The following is a 15,430-nucleotide window of genomic DNA, read 5'->3' as shown; positions in this document are numbered from 1 at the left end:
TTCAAAAGATATGTCTATACATCAGGAGGCAGGCTCAGATGGTGTTAGGCCCAGTATGGCTTGCATGTGATTGCACAAAGGTGAGAAAGGGTACCGTATCTCCGGATAACATGTATGGATAGCGTACACATTCAAAAGATATGTCTATACATCAGGAGGCAGGCTCAGACGGTGTAAGGCCCAGTATGGCTTGCAAGTGATTGCACAAAGGTGAGAAAGGGTACCGTATCCCAGGATAACATGTATGGATAGCGTACACATTCAAAAGATATGTCTATACATCAGGAGGCAGGCTCAGACGGTGTTAGGCCCAGTATGGCTTGCACATGATTGCACAAAGGTCAGAAAGGGTACCGTATGCCCGGATAACATGTATGGATAGCGTACACATTCAAAAGATATGTCTATACATCAGGAGGCAGGCTCAGACGGTGTAAGGCCCAGTATGGCTTGCAAGTGATTGCACAAAGGTGAGAAAGGGTACCGTATCCCCGGATAACATGTATGGATAGCGTACACATTCAAAAGATATGTCTATAGACCAGGAGGCAGGCTCAGACGGTGTAAGGCCCAGTATGGCTTGCAAGTGATTGCACAAAGGTGAGAAAGGGTACCGTATCCCCGGATAACATGTATGGATAGCGTACACATTCAAAAGATATGTCTATACATCAGGAGGCAGGCTCAGACGGTGTTAGGCCCAGTATGGCTTACACGTGATTGCACAAAGGTGAGAAAGGGTACCGTATCCCCGGATAACATGTATGGATAGCGTACACATTCAAAAGATATGTCTATACATCAGGAGGCAGGCTCAGACGGTGTTAGGCCCAGTATGGCTTGCACGTGATTGCACAAAGGTGAGAAAGGGTACCGTATCCCCGGATAACATGTATGGATAGCGTACACATTCAAAAGCTATGTCTATACATCAGGAGGCAGGCTCATACGGTGTAAGGCCCAGTATGGCTTGCACGTGATTGCACAAAGGTGAGAAAGGGTACCGTATCCCCGGATAACATGTATGGATAGCGTACACATTCAAAAGCTATGTCTATACATCAGGAGGCAGGCTCATACGGTGTAAGGCCCAGTATGGCTTGCAAATGTTTGCACAAAGGTGAGAAAGGGTACCGTATCCCCGGATAACATGTAAGGATAGCGTACACATTCAAAAGATATGTCTATACATCAGGAGGCAGGCTCAGATGGTGTTAGGCCCAGTATGGCTTGCATGTGATTGCACAAAGGTGAGAAAGGGTACCGTATCTCCGGATAACATGTATGGATAGCGTACACATTCAAAAGATATGTCTATACATCAGGAGGCAGGCTCAGACGGTGTAAGGCCCAGTATGGCTTGCAAGTGATTGCACAAAGGTGAGAAAGGGTACCGTATCCCAGGATAACATGTATGGATAGCGTACACATTCAAAAGATATGTCTATACATCAGGAGGCAGGCTCAGACGGTGTTAGGCCCAGTATGGCTTGCACATGATTGCACAAAGGTCAGAAAGGGTACCGTATGCCCGGATAACATGTATGGATAGCGTACACATTCAAAAGATATGTCTATACATCAGGAGGCAGGCTCAGACGGTGTAAGGCCCAGTATGGCTTGCAAGTGATTGCACAAAGGTGAGAAAGGGTACCGTATCCCCGGATAACATGTATGGATAGCGTACACATTCAAAAGATATGTCTATAGACCAGGAGGCAGGCTCAGACGGTGTAAGGCCCAGTATGGCTTGCAAGTGATTGCACAAAGGTGAGAAAGGGTACCGTATCCCCGGATAACATGTATGGATAGCGTACACATTCAAAAGATATGTCTATACATCAGGAGGCAGGCTCAGACGGTGTTAGGCCCAGTATGGCTTACACGTGATTGCACAAAGGTGAGAAAGGGTACCGTATCCCCGGATAACATGTATGGATAGCGTACACATTCAAAAGATATGTCTATACATCAGGAGGCAGGCTCAGACGGTGTTAGGCCCAGTATGGCTTGCACGTGATTGCACAAAGGTGAGAAAGGGTACCGTATCCCCGGATAACATGTATGGATAGCGTACACATTCAAAAGATATGTCTATACATCAGGAGGCAGGCTCAGACGGTGTAAGGCCCAGTATGGCTTGCAAGTGATTGCACAAAGGTGAGAAAGGGTACCGTATCCCCGGATAACATGTATGGATAGCGTACACATTCAAAAGATATGTCTATAGATCAGGAGGCAGGCTCAGACGGTGTAAGGCCCAGTATGGCTTGCAAGTGATTGCACAAAGGTGAGAAAGGGTACCGCATCCCCGGATAACATGTATGGATAGCGTACACATTCAAAAGATATGTCTATACATCAGGAGGAAGGCTCAGACGGTGTAAGACCCAGTATGGCTTGCAAGTGATTGCACAAAGGTGAGAAAGGGTACCGTATCACCGGATAACATGTATGGATAGCGTACACATTCAAAAGATATGTCTATACATCATGAGGCAGGCTCAGACGGTGTTAGGCCCAGTATGGCTTGCACGTGATTGCACAAAGGTGAGAAAGGGTACCGTATCACCGGATAACTTGTATGGATAGCGTACACATTCAAAAGATATGTCTATACATCAGGAGGCAGGCTCAGACGGTGTAAGGCCCAGTATGGCTTGCACGTGATTGCACAAAGGTGAGAAAGGGTACCGTATCCCCGGATAACATGTATGGATAGCGTACACATTCAAAAGCTATGTCTATACATCAGGAGGCAGGCTCATACGGTGTAAGGCCCAGTATGGCTTGCAAATGTTTGCACAAAGGTGAGAAAGGGTACCGTATCCCCGGATAACATGTAAGGATAGCGTACACATTCAAAAGATATGTCTATACATCAGGAGGCAGGCTCAGATGGTGTTAGGCCCAGTATGGCTTGCATGTGATTGCACAAAGGTAAGAAAGGGTACCGTATCTCCGGATAACATGTATGGATAGCGTACACATTCAAAAGATATGTCTATACATCAGGAGGCAGGCTCAGACGGTGTAAGGCCCAGTATGGCTTGCAAGTGATTGCACAAAGGTGAGAAAGGGTACCGTATCCCAGGATAACATGTATGGATAGCGTACACATTCAAAAGATATGTCTATACATCAGGAGGCAGGCTCAGACGGTGTTAGGCCCAGTATGGCTTGCACATGATTGCACAAAGGTCAGAAAGGGTACCGTATCCCCGGATAACATGTATGGATAGCGTACACATTCAAAAGATATGTCTATACATCAGGAGGCAAGCTCAGACGGTGTAAGGCCCAGTATGGCTTGCAAGTGATTGCACAAAGGTGAGAAAGGGTACCGTATCCCCGGATAACATGTATGGATAGCGTACACATTCAAAAGATATGTCTATAGATCAGGAGGCAGGCTCAGACGGTGTAAAGCCCAGTATGGCTTGCAAGTGATTGCACAAAGGTGAGAAAGGGTACCGTATCCCCGGATAACATGTATGGATAGCGTACACATTCAAAAGATATGTCTATAGACCAGGAGGCAGGATCAGACGGTATAAGGCCCAGTATGGCTTGCAAGTGATTGCACAAAGGTGAGAAAGGGTACCGTATCCCCGGATAACATGTATGGATAGCGTACACATTCAAAAGATATGTCTATACATCAGGAGGCAGGCTCAGACGGTGTAAGGCCCAGTATGGCTTGCAAGTGATTGCACAAAGTTGAGAAAGGGTACCGTATCACCGGATAACATGTATGGATAGCGGACACATTCAAAAGATATGTCTATACATCAGGAGGCAGGCTCAGACGGTGTTAGGCCCAGTATGGCTTGCAAGTGATTCTACAAAGGTGAGAAAGGGTACCGTATCTCCAGATAATATGTATGGATAGCGTACACATTCAAAAGCTATGTCTATACATCAGGAGGCAGGCTCAGACGGTGCAAGGCCCAGTATGGCTTGCAAGTGTTTGCACAAAGGTGAGAAAGGGTACCGTATCCCCGGATAACATGTATGGATAGCGTACACATTCAAAAGATATGTCTATACATCAGGAGGCAGGCTCAGATGGTGTTAGGCCCAGTATGGCTTGCACGTGATTGCACAAAGGTGAGAAAGGGTACCGTATCCCCGGATAACATGTATGGATAGCGTACACATTCAAAAGATATGTCTATACATCAGGAGGCAGGCTCAGACGGTGTAAGGCCCAGTATGGCTTGCAAGTGATTGCACAAAGGTGAGAAAGGGTACCGTATCCCCGGATAACATGTATGGATAGCGTACACATTCAAAAGATATGTCTATACATCAGGAGGCAGGCTCATACGGTGTAAGGCCCAGTATGGCTTGCAAGTAATTGCACAAAGGTGAGAAAGGGTACCGTATCCCCGGATAACATGTATGGATAGCGTACACATTCAAAAGATATGTCTATACATCAGGAGGCAGGCTCAGACGGTGTAAGGCCCAGTATGGCTTGCAAGTGATTGCACAAACGTGAGAAAGGGTACCGTATCCCCGGATAACTTGTATGGATAGCGTACACATTCAAAAGATATGTCTATACATCAGGAGGCAGGCTCAGACGGTGTTAGGCCCAGTATGGCTTGCACGTGATTGCACAAAGGTGAGAAAGGGTACCGTATCCCCAGATAACATGTATGGATAGCGTACACATTCAAAAGATATGTCTATACATCAGGAGGCAGGCTCAGACGGTGTAAGGCCCAGTATGGCTTGCAAGTGATTGCACAAAGGTGAGAAAGGGTACCGTATCCCCGGATAACATGTATGGATAGCGTACACATTCAAAAGATATGTATATACATCAGGAGGCAGGCTCAGACGGTGTAAGGCCCAGTATGTCTTGCAAGTAATTGCACAAAGGTGAGAAAGGGTACCGTATCCCCGGATAACATGTATGGATAGCGTACACATTCAAAAGATATGTCTATACATCAGGAGGCAGGCTCAGACGGTGTAAGGCCCAGTATGGCTTGCAAGTGATTGCACAAACGTGAGAAAGGGTACCGTATCCCCGGATAACTTGTATGGAAAGCGTACACATTCAAAAGATATGTCTATACATCAGGAGGCAGGCTCAGACGGTGTAAGGCCCAGTATGGCTTGCACGTGATTGCACAAAGGTGAGAAAGGGTACCGTATCCCCGGATAACATGTATGGATAGCGTACACATTCAAAAGCTATGTCTATACATCAGGAGGCAGGCTCATACGGTGTAAGGCCCAGTATGACTTGCAAATGTTTGCACAAAGGTGAGAAAGGGTACCGTATCCCCGGATAACATGTAAGGATAGCGTACACATTCAAAAGATATGTCTATACATCAGGAGGCAGGCTCAGATGGTGTTAGGCCCAGTATGGCTTGCATGTGATTGCACAAAGGTGAGAAAGGGTACCGTATCTCCGGATAACATGTATGGATAGCGTACACATTCAAAAGATATGTCTATACATCAGGAGGCAGGCTCAGACGGTGTAAGGCCCAGTATGGCTTGCAAGTGATTGCACAAAGGTGAGAAAGGGTACCGTATCCCAGGATAACATGTATGGATAGCGTACACATTCAAAAGATATGTCTATACATCAGGAGGCAGGCTCAGACGGTGTCAGGCACAGTATGGCTTGCAAGTGATTGCACAAAGGTGAAAAAGGGTACTGTATCCCCGGATAACATGTATGGATAGCGTACACATTCAAAAGATATGTCTATGCATCAGGAGGCAGGCTCAGACGGTGTTCGGCCCAGTATGGCTTGCACGTGATTGCACAAAGGTGAGAAAGGGTACCGTATCCCCGGATAACATGTATGGATAGCGTACACATTCAAAAGATATGTCTATACATCAGGAGGCAGGCTCAGACGGTGTAAGGTCCAGTATGGCTTGCAAGTGATTGCACAAAGGTGAGAAAGGGTACCGTATCCCCGGATAACATGTATGGATAGCGTACACATTCAAAAGATATGTCTATATATCGGGAGGCATTCTCAGACGGTGTAAGGCCCAGTATGGCTTGCAAGTGATTCTACAAAGGTGAGAAAGGGTACCGTATCTCCGGATAATATGTATGGATAGCGTACACATTCAAAAGCTATGTCTATACATCAGGAGGCAGGCTCAGACGGTGCAAGGCCCAGTATGGCTTGCAAGTGTTTGCACAAAGGTGAGAAAGGGTACCGTATCCCCGGATAACATGTATGGATAGCGTACACATTCAAAAGATATGTCTATACATCAGGAGGCAGGCTCAGATGGTGTTAGGCCCAGTATGGCTTGCACGTGATTGCACAAAGGTGAGAAAGGGTACCGTATCCCCGGATAACATGTATGGATAGCGTACACATTCAAAAGATATGTCTATACATCAGGAGGCAGGCTCAGACGGTGTAAGGCCCAGTATGGCTTGCAAGTGATTGCACAAAGGTGAGAAAGGGTACCGTATCCCCGGATAACATGTATGGATAGCGTACACATTCAAAAGATATGTCTATACATCAGGAGGCAGGCTCATACGGTGTAAGGCCCAGTATGGCTTGCAAGTAATTGCACAAAGGTGAGAAAGGGTACCGTATCCCCGGATAACATGTATGGATAGCGTACACATTCAAAAGATATGTCTATACATCAGGAGGCAGGCTCAGACGGTGTAAGGCCCAGTATGGCTTGCAAGTGATTGCACAAACGTGAGAAAGGGTACCGTATCCCCGGATAACTTGTATGGATAGCATACACATTCAAAAGATATGTCTATACATCAGGAGGCAGGCTCAGACGGTGTAAGGCCCAGTATGGCTTGCACGTGATTGCACAAAGGTGAGAAAGGGTACCGTATCCCCGGATAACATGTATGGATAGCGTACACATTCAAAAGCTATGTCTATACATCAGGAGGCAGGCTCAGACGGTGTTAGGCCCAGTATGGCTTGCACATGATTGCACAAAGGTCAGAAAGGGTACCGTATCCCCGGATAACATGTATGGATAGCGTACACATTCAAAAGATATGTCTATACATCAGGAGGCAGGCTCAGACGGTGTAAGGCCCAGTATGGCTTGCAAGTGATTGCACAAAGGTGAGAAAGGGTACCGTATCCCCGGATAACATGTATGGATAGCGTACACATTCAAAAGATATGTCTATAGATCAGGAGGCAGGCTCAGACGGTGTAAAGCCCAGTATGGCTTGCAAGTGATTGCACAAAGGTGAGAAAGGGTACCGTATCCTCGGATAACATGTATGGATAGCGTACACATTCAAAACATATGTCTATAGACCAGGAGGCAGGCTCAGACAGTGTAAGGCCCAGTATGGCTTGCAAGTGATTGCACAAAGGTGAGAAAGGGTACCGTATCCCCGGATAACATGTATGGATAGCGTACACATTCAAAAGATATGTCTATACATCAGGAGGCAGGCTCAGACGGTGTAAGGCCCAGTATGGCTTACACGTGATTGCACAAAGGTGAGAAAGGGTACCGTATCCCCGGATAACATGTATGGATAGCGTACACATTCAAAAGATATGTCTATACATCAGGAGGCAGGCTCAGATGGTGTTAGGCCCAGTATGGCTTGCACGTGATTGCACAAAGGTGAGAAAGGGTACCGTATCCCCGGATAACATGTATGGATAGCGTACACATTCAAAAGATATGTCTATAGATCAGGAGGCAGGCTCAGACGGTGTAAGGCCCAGTATGGCTTGCAAGTGATTGCACAAAGGTGAGAAAGGGTACCGTATCCCCGGATAACATGTATGGATAGCGTACACATTCAAAAGATATGTATATACATCAGGAGGCAGGCTCAGACGGTGTAAGGCCCAGTATGGCTTGCAAATGATTGCACAAAGGTGAGAAAGGGTACCGTATCACTGGATAACATGTATGGATAGCGGAAACATTCAAAAGATATGTCTATACATCAGGAGGCAGGCTCAGATGGTTTTAGGCCCAGTATGGCTTGCACGTGATTGCACAAAGGTGAGAAAAGGTACCGTATCCCTGGATAACATGTATGGATAGCGTACACATTCAAAAGATATGTCTATTCATCAGGAGGCAGGCTCAGACGGTGTTAGGCCCAGTATGGCTTGCACGTGATTGCACAAAGGTGAGAAAGGGTACCGTATCCCCGGATAACATGTATGGATAGCGTACACATTCAAAAGCTATGTCTATACATCAGGAGGCAGGCTCAGACGGTGTAAGGCACAGTATGGCTTGCAAGTGTTTGCACAAAGGTGAGAAAGGTTACCGTATCTCCGGATAACATGTATGGATAGCGTACACATTCAAAAGATATGTCTATACATCAGGAGGCAGGCTCAGATGGTGTTAGGCCCAGTATGGCTTGCACGTGATTGCACAAAGGTGAGAAAGGATACCGTATCCCCGGATAACATGTATGGATAGCGTACACATTCAAAAGATATGTCTATACATCAGGAGGCAGGCTCAGACGGTGTAAGGCCCAGTATGGCTTGCAAGTGATTGCACAAAGGTGAGAAAGGGTACCGTGTCCCCGGATAACATGTATGGATAGCGTACACATTCAAAAGATATGTCTAAACATCAGGAGGCAGGCTCAGACGGTGTAAGGCCCAGTATGGCTTGCAAGTGATTGCACAGAGGTGAGAAAGGGTACCGTATCCCCGGATAACATGTATGGATAGCGTACACATTCAAAAGATATGTCTATACATCAGGAGGCAGGCTCAGACGGTGTTAGGCCCAGTATGGCTTGCACGTGATTGCACAAAGGTGAGAAAGGGTACCGTATCCCCGGATAACATGTATGGATAGCGTACACATTCAAAAGATATGTCTATACATCAGGAGGCAGGCTCAGACGGTGTAAGGCCCAGTATGGCTTGCAAGTGATTGCACAAAGGTGAGAAAGGGTACCGTATCCCCGGGTTAACATGTATGGATAGCGTACACATTCAAAAGATATGTCTATAGATCAGGAGGCAGGCTCAGACGGTGTAAAGCCCAGTATGGCTTGCAAGTGATTGCACAAAGGTGAGAAAGGGTACCGTATCCCCGGATAACATGTATGGATAGCGTACACATTCAAAAGATATGTCTATACATCAGGAGGCAGGCTCAGACGGTGTAAGGCCCAGTATGGCTTGCAAGTGATTGCACAAAGGTGAGAAAGGGTACCGTATCCCCGGATAACATGTATGGATAGCGCACACATTCAAAAGATATGTCTATACATCAGGAGGCAGGCTCAGACGGTGTTAGGCCCACTATGGCTTGCACATGATTGCACAAAGGTGAGAAAGGGTACCGTATCCCCGGATAACATGTATGGATAGCGTACACATTCAAAAGATATGTCTATACATCAGGAGGCAGGCTCAGACGGTGTAAGGCCCAGTATGGCTTGCAAGTGATTGCACAAAGGTGAGAAAGGGTACCGTATCCCCGGATAACATGTATGGATAGCGTACACATTCAAAAGGTATGTCTATAGATCAGGAGGCAGGCTCAGACGGTGTAAAGCCCAGTATGGCTTGCAAGTGATTGCACAAAGGTGAGAAAGGGTTTGGTATCCCCGGATAACATGTATGGATAGAGTACACATTCAAAAGATATGTCTATAGATCAGGAGGCAGGCTCAGACGGTGTAAGGCCCAGTATTGCTTGCAAGTGATTGCACAAAGGTGAGAAAGGGTACCGTATCCCCGGATAACATGTATGGATAGCGTACACATTCAAAAGATATGTCTATACATCAGGAGGCAGGCTCAGACGGTGTAAGGCCCAGTATGGCTTGCAAGTGATTGTACAAAGGTGAGAAAGGGTACCGTATCCCCGGATAACATGTATGGATAGCGTACACATTCAAAAGATATGTCTATAGATCAGGAGGCAGGCTCAGACGGTGTTAGGCCCAGTATGGCTTGCACGTGATTGCACAAAGGTGAGAAAGGGTACCGTATCCCCGGATAACATGTATGGATAGCGTACACATTCAAAAGATATGTCTATACATCAGGAGGCAGGCTCAGATGGTGTAAGGCCCAGTATGGCTTGCAAGTGATTGCACAAAGGTGAGAAAGGGTACCGTATCCCCGGATAACATGTATGGATAGCGTACACATTCAAAAGATATGTCTATACATCAGGAGGCAGGCTCAGACGGTGTAAGGCCCAGTATGGCTTGCAAGTGATTGCACAAAGTTGAGAAAGGGTACCGTATCACCGGAAAACATGTATGGATAGCGGACACATTCAAAAGATATGTCTATACATCAGGAGGCAGGCTCAGACGGTGTTAGGCCCAGTATGGCTTGCACGTGATTGCACAAAGGTGAGAAAGGGTACCGTATCCCCGGATAACATGTATGGATAGCGTACACATTCAAAAGATATGTCTATACATCAGGAGGCAGGCTCAGACGGTGTCAGGCACAGTATGGCTTGCAAGTGATTGCACAAAGGTGAGAAAGGGAACCGTATCCCCGGATAACATGTATGGATAGCGTACACATTCAAAAGATATGTCTATGCATCAGGAGGCAGGCTCAGACGGTGTTCGGCCCAGTATGGCTTGCACGTGATTGCACAAAGGTGAGAAAGGGTACCGTATCCCCGGATAACATGTATGGATAGCGTACACATTCAAAAGATATGTCTATACATCAGGAGGCAGGCTCAGACGGTGTAAGGTCCAGTATGGCTTGCAAGTGATTGCACAAAGGTGAGAAAGGGTACCGTATCCCCGGATAACATGTATGGATAGCGTACACATTCAAAAGATATGTCTATACATCAGGAGGCAGGCTCAGACGGTGTAAGGCCCAGTATGGCTTGCAAGTAATTGCACAAAGGTGAGAAAGGGTACCGTATCCCCGGATAACATGTATGGATAGCGTACACATTCAAAAGTTATGTCTATACATCAGGAGGCAGGCTCAGACGGTGTAAGGCCCAGTATGGCTTGCAAGTGATTGCACAAATGTGAGAAAGGGTACCGTATCCCCGGATAACTTTTATGGATAGCGTACACATTCAAAAGATATGTCTATACATCAGGAGGCAGGCTCAGACGGTGTTAGGCCCAGTATGGCTTGCACGTGAATGCACAAAGGTGGGAAAGGGTACCGTATCCCCGGATAACATGTATGGATAGCGTACACATTCAAAAGATATGTCTATACATCAGGAGGCAGGCTCAGACGGTGTAAGGCCCAGTATGGCTTGCAAGTGATTGCACAAAGGTGAGAAAGGGTACCGTATCCCCGGATAACATGTATGGATAGCGTACACATTCAAAAGATATGTCTTTACATCAGGAGGCAGGCTCAGACGGTGTAAGGCCCAGTATGGCTTGCAAGTAATTGCACAAAGGTGAGAAAGGTTACCGTATCCCCGGATAACATGTATGGATAGCGTACACATTCAAAAGATATGTCTATACATCAGGAGGCAGGCTCAGACGGTGTAAGGCCCAGTATGGCTTGCAAGTGATTGCACAAAGGTGAGAAAGGGTACCGTATCCCCGGATAACATGTATGGATAGCGTACACATTCAAAAGATATGTCTATACATCAGGAGGCAGGCTCAGACGGTGTTAGGCCCAGTATGGCTTGCACGTGAATGCACAAAGGTGGGAAAGGGTACCGTATCCCCGGATAACATGTATGGATAGCGTACACATTCAAAAGATATGTCTATACATCAGGAGGCAGGCTCAGACGGTGTAAGGCCCAGTATGGCTTGCAAGTGATTGCACAAAGGTGAGAAAGGGTACCGTATCCCCGGATAACATGTATGGATAGCGTACACATTCAAAAGATATGTCTATACATCAGGAGGCAGGCTCAGACGGTGTTAGGCCCAGTATGGCTTGCACGTGATTGCACAAAGGTGAGAAAGGGTACCGTATATCCGGATAACATGTATGGATATCGTACACATTCAAAAGATATGTCTATACATCAGGAGGCAGGCTCAGACGGTGTAAGGCCCAGTATGGCTTGCAAGTGATTGCACAAAGGTGAGAAAGGGTACCGTATCCCTGGATAACATGTATGGATAGCGTACACATTCAAAAGATATGTCTATAGATCAGGAGGCAGGCTCAGACGGTGTAAAGCCCAGTATGGCTTGCAAGTGATTGCACAAAGGTGAGAAAGGGTAATGTATCCCCGGATAACATGTATGGATAGCGTACACATTCAAAAGATATGTCTATACATCAGGAGGCAGGCTCAGACGGTGTAAGGCCCAGTATGGCTTGCAAGTGATTGCACAAAGGTGAGAAAGGGTACCGTATCACCGGATAACATGTATGGATAGCGGACACATTCAAAAGATATGTCTATACATCAGGAGGCAGGCTCAGACGGTGTTAGGCCCAGTATGGCTTGCACGTGATTGCACAAAGGTGAGAAAGGGTACCGTATCCCCGGATAACATGTATGGATAGCGTACACATTCAAAAGATATGTCTATACATCAGGAGGCAGGCTCAGACGGTGTTAGGCCCAGTATGGATTGCACGTGATTGCACAAAGGTGAGAAAGGGTACCGAATCCCCGGATAACATGTATGGATAGCGTACACATTCAAAAGATATGTCTATACATCAGGAGGCAGGGTCAGATGGTGTAAGGCCCAGTATGGCTTGCAAGTGATTGCACAAAGGTGAGAAAGGGTACCGTATCCCCGGATAACATGTATGGATAGCGTACACATTCAAAAGATATGTCTATAGATCAGAAGGCAGGCTCAGACGGTGTAAGGCCCAGTATGGCTTGCAAGTGATTGCACAAAGGTGAGAAAGGGTACCGTATCCCCGGATAACATGTATGGATAGCGTACACATTCAAAAGATATGTCTATACATCAGGAGGCAGGCTCAGACGGTGTAAGGCCCAGTATGGCTTGCAAGTGATTGCACAAAGGTGAGAAAGGGTACCGTATCACCGGATAACATGTATGGATAGCGTACACATTCAAAAGATATGTCTATACATCAGGAGGCAGGCTCAGACGGTGTAAGGCCCAGTATGGCTTGCAAGTAATTGCACAAAGGTGAGAAAGGGTACCGTATCCCCGGATAACATGTATGGATAGCGTACACATTCAAAAGATATGTCTATACATCAGGAGGCAGGCTCAGACGGTGTAAGGCCCAGTATGGCTTGCAAGTGATTGCACAAAGGTGAGAAAGGGTACCGTATCCCCGGATAACATGTATGGATAGCGTACACATTCAAAAGATATGTCTATACATCAGGAGGCAGGCTCAGACGGTGTTAGGCCCAGTATGGCTTGCACATGATTGCACAAAGGTGAGAAAGGGTACCGTATCCCCGGATAACATGTATGGATAGCGTACACATTCAAAAGATATGTCTATACATCAGGAGGCAGGCTCAGACGGTGTAAGGCACCGTATGGCTTGCAAGTGATTGCACAAAGGTGAGAAAGGGTACCGTATCCCCGGATAACATGTATGGATAGCGTACACATTCAAAAGATATGTCTATAGATCAGGAGGCATGCTCAGACGGTGTAAAGCCCAGTATGGCTTGCAAGTGATTGCACAAAGGTGAGAAAGGGTACCGTATCCCCGGATAACATGTATAGATAGCGTACACATTCAAAAGATATGTCTATAGATCAGGAGGCAGGCTCAGACGGTGTAAGGCCCAGTATGGCTTGCAAGTGATTGCACAAAGGTGAGAAAGGGTACCGTATCCCCGGATAACATGTATGGATAGCGTACACATTCAAAAGATATGTCTATACATCAGGAGGCAGGCTCAGATGGTGTAAGGCCCAGTATGGCTTGCAAGTGATTGTACAAAGGTGAGAAAGGGTACCGTGTCCCCGGATAACATGTATGGATAGTGTACACATTCAAAAGATATGTCTATAGATCAGGAGGCAGGCTCAGACGGTGTTAGGCCCAGTATGGCTTGCACGTGATTGCACAAAGGTGAGAAAGGGTACCGTATCCCCGGATAACATGTATGGATAGCGTACACATTCAAAAGATATGTCTATACATCAGGAGGCAGGCTCAGACGGTGTAAGGCCCAGTATGGCTTGCAAGTGATTGCACAAAGGTGAGAAAGGGTACCGTATCCCCGGATAACATGTATGGATAGCGTACACATTCAAAAGATATGGCTATAGATCAGGAGGCAGGCTCAGACGGTGTAAAGCCCAGTATGGCTTGCAAGTGATTGCACAAAGGTGAGAAAGGGTACCGTATCTCCGGATAACATGTTTGGATAGCGTACACATTCAAAAGATATGTCTATAGATCAGGAGGCAGGCTCAGACGGTGTAAGGCCCAGTATGGCTTGCAAGTGATTGCACAAAGGTGAGAAAGGGTACCGTATCCCCGGATAACATGTATGGATAGCGTACACATTCAAAAGATATGTCTATACATCAGGAGGCAGGCTCAGACGGTGTAAGGCCCAGTATGGCTTGCAAGTGATTGCACAAAGTTGAGAAAGGGTACCGTATCACCGGATAACATGTATGGATAGCGGACACATTCAAAAGATATGTCTATACATCAGGAGGCAGGCTCAGACGGTGTAAGGTCCAGTATGGCTTGCAAGTGATTGCACAAAGGTGAGAAAGGGTACCGTATCCCCGGATAACATGTATGGATAGCGTACACATTCAAAAGATATGTCTATATATCGGGAGGCAGGCTCAGACGGTGTAAGGCCCAGTATAGCTTGCAAGTGATTCTACAAAGGTGAGAAAAGGTACCGTATCTCTGGATAATATGTATGGATAGCGTACACATTCAAAAGCTATGTCTATACATCAGGAGGCAGGCTCAGACGGTGCAAGGCCCAGTATGGCTTGCAAGTGTTTGCACAAAGGTGAGAAAGGGTACCGTATCCCCGGATAACATGTATGGATAGCGTACACATTCAAAAGATTTGTCTATACATCAGGAGGCAGGCTCAGATGGTGTTAGGCCCAGTATGGCTTGCACGTGATTGCACAAAGGTGAGAAAGGGTACCGTATCCCCGGATAACATGTATGGATAGCGTACACATTCAAAAGATATGTCTATACATCAGGAGGCAGGCTCAGACGGTGTAAGGCCCAGTATGGCTTGCAAGTGATTGCACGAAGGTGAGAAAGGGTACCGTATCCCCGGATAACATGTATGGATAGCGTACACATTCAAAAGATATGTCTATACATCAGGAGGCAGGCTCATACGGTGTAAGGCCCAGTATGGCTTGCAAGTAATTGCACAAAGGTGAGAAAGGGTACCGTATCCCCGGATAACATGTATGGATAGCGTACACATTCAAAAGATATGTCTATACATCAGGAGGCAGGCTCAGACGGTGTAAGGCCCAGTATGGCTTGCAAGTGATTGCACAAACGTGAGAAAG

This window comes from Dendrobates tinctorius, unplaced genomic scaffold (genome assembly GCF_039654945.1).
Source record: "Dendrobates tinctorius isolate UK_male_01 unplaced genomic scaffold, ASM3965494v1 ptg000325l, whole genome shotgun sequence".
Classification (NCBI taxonomy): domain Eukaryota; kingdom Metazoa; phylum Chordata; class Amphibia; order Anura; family Dendrobatidae; genus Dendrobates; species Dendrobates tinctorius.
The sequence above is the reverse complement of the archived record's forward strand: the minus strand, read 5'-3'. Positions refer to the sequence as shown.